Here is a 4,168-nt window from a genome sequence, read left to right on the forward strand (position 1 = left end):
GACTTTTGTTCAAAACAGCCCCTCCCAACTTCCTTCTTCTCCGTAAAATAATGCTCCTCCCTTTGTTTGTTGGACTTGCCTGTGGTTTTTGCCACAGCTTGCTACTCCTGGATTGCAATTCTCTGCTATTCTCGAAGAGACTCATCTTTTGCTGGTAACATAACGGGTAAGGTACAGAGTTCACAAAGGCACCTGCCCCCCCACACACAGGTAGAGGCTCCCCGCCCCATCTCCACACACCCACAAGAGCCACACATTTGCTACAAGTGATGAACTGGGGTGACATATTATTACCCAAAGTCCCACAGCTTCCGTTAGATTTTACTCCGGTGTTGGACCTTCTGTGGACCTGGACACATTTATATGGACACGTATCCACGACTATAGTCTCATACAGAGTAATTTCACCGCCCTATAATTCCTAAAAATCCACTTTCACTTTCAAACACATAGTATCCTCGGTGAGGCAGCAGAATGGGCTACTGTGCCCGTAAAGCAAGCAGGAAAGACAGGACACACTGAAGATCTCGTAGTCCTCTAACGTTTTTCAGCCAAAGCGATCCCCATTACAGGACACCAGGGAGTGCAAATGGCTCATGGTGACATCCAACAGCTTACCCACCAGGCTCGCCGCTCTCCGCAAGCGTTGGCTTCAGTGTGTCCCACCTGCAGGTTAAGTTGACTTCCTTGGGTTGCTGAAAACAGGTGACGAAATAATAAAATTTCTGCCGTTTCCATGAAGCAGAGGGGGGAACAATGCTTTATTTACCTTTGTATCTCACTGCACAGCGTACAGTGTCTCCCCGAAACTTGCTCAGATGGGAACGAGACAAGCCAATGCTTTGCCAGGGTTTCCCAACACAGCCAGTGCCTTCTCCCTCTTTTCCACACATACTTAAGTTTGGCGATTATTGTTATGGGCTCCTAGGATATCATGTCTGCCCTGCGCTTTGTAATGAGGGAAACAGACCCCGTTCACGGCCTAGAGAAACAGGAGAGCTAGTACAGGGATAACCGATCCCCAAGATCTTTCTAGTATGCAGATGGTCCTCTACTCTCTCTCTAGAATCTTCCATGACCGCTTGTGCACTAAACTGTAATAGTTTTCCAAAGGCTGACTTCCTCCCACCACAGCCTTCCCAGCAACTGGAGAAGTATTTCCATAAATGCTTAAACTAACATATAAAAAGTCAGGGACTCCGTTAAGCTGCTGTTTTCAGTTCTGTAGAAGCCATTTAAATGGACCCAAACAAAAAAGTGTATAAGGATTTGCAAAGAACTGGGTCTCAAGATTCTTATGTCTCTCCTCCCAGAGCCCCATCCCGGGTTTTCCCTTTGGCCTCATTTCCCGAAGCAAAGTCTGGAAAAATCATGCCTGGGCAGGAATGTCCAGGAGAAGTCCGGCATTATCCCGACAGCACACAAGCTGTCTTCAGTGATTTGGGAAGTACTTCCATGGAAAAAGTACGTCTTGTCTGCAAAGTTACAAATGCCCTTTGTGCCATGACAAATGGGGCTATCACTTCTGCTTTCAGCAAACCCCAAGAGAAAATATGATCCCACAGATCAAGTTTTGAGAACTGGCCTTTCCTCTATTAATTCCTGGGGCCAGTGTTAGTGGGGAGGAGGTCTGGGAGGTTAAAGACAGACTCCTCAAGGACCCACAAAATTTGGGTCAGTGGAGGCAGGAACAGATCCGCAACCTTTACCAAAGTGCTTTCGCACCAGGCTGGAGGCATCAGGGGCACTGAATAAAGACTCAGTAGACTAAGGTTTTTGTTGGGCTTGGCCATGAAGAGCAAAGATAATTTCAGAAGCATGCTAGGGTAGAAAGCTGGTCACAGTTAAGTCAAAAATTGGCTTCAAGGTGAATTGGAAACAGTAAGCGAAACTACAAGTCTAATTCCCAGAAGGACAGTTACAAGGATGGGGGATGACGTTTCAAGGCAAGTGTGTTTATTTATTTTCACCCGAGAAAGACAGGAGCGCAATTTTAAAGGCAGAAGCAGCGTATGACCCCTTGTATGTGCCTCCATCACATTGTTAGCTTTTTGAATTCATTGCTCATTCAATAACTTTCTTTTTCTTAAACACCAACTGTGCATGAACAATGATAAAGATGCCAGGAATACTTAGGTGAACTAAACAGATAAAGCCCCTCTGCTCAAGGAGATTGTGTTGCCCGAACTTGATACTTTTTTTTTTTTTAAGATTTTATTTATTTATTTGACAGAGACAGCCAGCGAGAGAAGGAACACAAGCAGGGGGAGTGGGAGAGAAAGAAGCAGGCTCATAGCGGAGGAGCCTGATGTGGGGCTCGATCCCTTGACTCTGGGATCATGCCCTGAGCCGAAGGCAGACGCTTAACCACTGAGCCACCCAGGTGCCCCCTGAACTTGATTCTTAAACTCCTTGGATTTCTTTTTTTTTTTTTTTTAAGATTTTTATTTATTTATTTGACAGAGACAGCCAGCGAGAGAGGGAACACAAGCAGGGGGAGAGGGAGAGGAAGAAGCAGGCCCATAGCGGAGGAGCCCGATGTGGGGCTCAATCCCACAATGCCGGGACCACGCCCTGAGCCGAAGGCAGACGCCCAACCACTGAGCCACCCAGGCGCCCCGAAACTCCTTGGATTTCTTGGAGGAAGGCTGCCTGAGCTCCTCGGAGCCTGGCCAGGGCCTGTGCGTGCTCTGCCTGCAACGGCGGCCCGCAGTGATCCGGCCTGGGGCTTCAGGTGACCTGGCCTGGGGCCTCCTGGTTGCCTGGATCTTCCTGCAGGACAAGGGCCGAGTCTCCTGTCTTTGCTTCCTCAGCCTGGCGAAGTGTGGGCTGGGGAGAGGAGGACTGATCTAGAAAATGGGTCAACTCCCCACAGGAGAGTTTGCATCTGCTTGCTTCTTTGTCTTTAATCCAGGAAGGCTGCTCAGGGGCAAAGCCTGGTGCCCAAAGTCCCGGAGAAGCGAGGGTCCGGGCAGAGGTGAGAGAAGGACCCCGATCTCCTGCCGACGACTCTGGTGCTTGATTACAAGCACACAGCCAACTGAACGTTTTCATTTTAAATAAATGCCTATTGCTAGAAGATTCTTTTTGTGACGTGCCTGAGATTAGAAAGAGAAGGGTAGGAATAAGAAGATACTTAAAAGAGGGTTGAGGGGTGCCTGGGTGGCTACGTCCGTGAAGCGTCTGCCTTCGGCTCAGGTCATGGGATCGAGTCTGCTTCTCCCTCGGCCCCTCCTCCCTCTCGCACTCTCTCTCTCAAATAAATAAATAAAAATCATAAACAGAAGATACTTAGAAGAGAGATACTTCAGGAACTTTTCTCAGTGAAATATGATGAGCGACCACGGTTGACTGAAATTACCAGCTGCCTGAAAATCCTCCAGATTCACCCGGAGTAACCCTTCCTTCCTCCTTATCCTGACAACCACCCCAAGGAACAGCCCAGTCTTCACTTCTTGGAATCTGGATTCAGAAGAGGTACTTTCCAGTCTCAAGGGGCCTAAGGGCCGGCGGAGCAATGATGGGCTCACACTGCCCCCTGCTGGCCACTCTCCCCCTAACAAGGAGCACATAATTGCCTGACCTCCCTTTCTCCCACTCCAGTAAAAAAGGAAAAACAACAGAATGCCCCCACAAAAGTCAAATGTCTTTATTTTATATAAAAAAAATTTGTACAGTTTTAGTTCCTATGTTTAAGAAAAAAAATCCCTAAAATTGCCATAATGTTTAGATCCACTGCAAACTGTAAAAACAAGCTTTTTATATATTAAAAAAAAATTTACATTTTACAATTTTCTACATGCATGCACAAGGTCTCTGTAACCCCCCCCCAAAAAAAAAAGGAAGAAGAAAGAAAGAAAGAAATGTAAAAGAAAGGAAAGAAAAAAATCTAGAGTCAACAGTGGCAAATTCTACATTTACAATCTCACTTGGAAGGGACCCAAAACAAGCCCCCTTCCTTTCGCGCACAGAACAAATCACAACAATCACACACCAGGACCGAATCCGTCAGCAGATGTCGCCCTGGGGGAAAGGCAGGGGAAAGAGAAGACAGGCAGACCGGCAGACAGACAGCACCGAGGGGCGAGGGAGCTCCTGGGGCCCAACAGAGGAGAGAAGCACAGACTCTGGGAAGGGGTGTTTCTGATGAGAAGGTTCTGGGGGGGGG

This window comes from Ailuropoda melanoleuca, chromosome 8, assembly GCF_002007445.2.
Source record: "Ailuropoda melanoleuca isolate Jingjing chromosome 8, ASM200744v2, whole genome shotgun sequence".
In the NCBI taxonomy this organism is placed as follows: domain Eukaryota; kingdom Metazoa; phylum Chordata; class Mammalia; order Carnivora; family Ursidae; genus Ailuropoda; species Ailuropoda melanoleuca.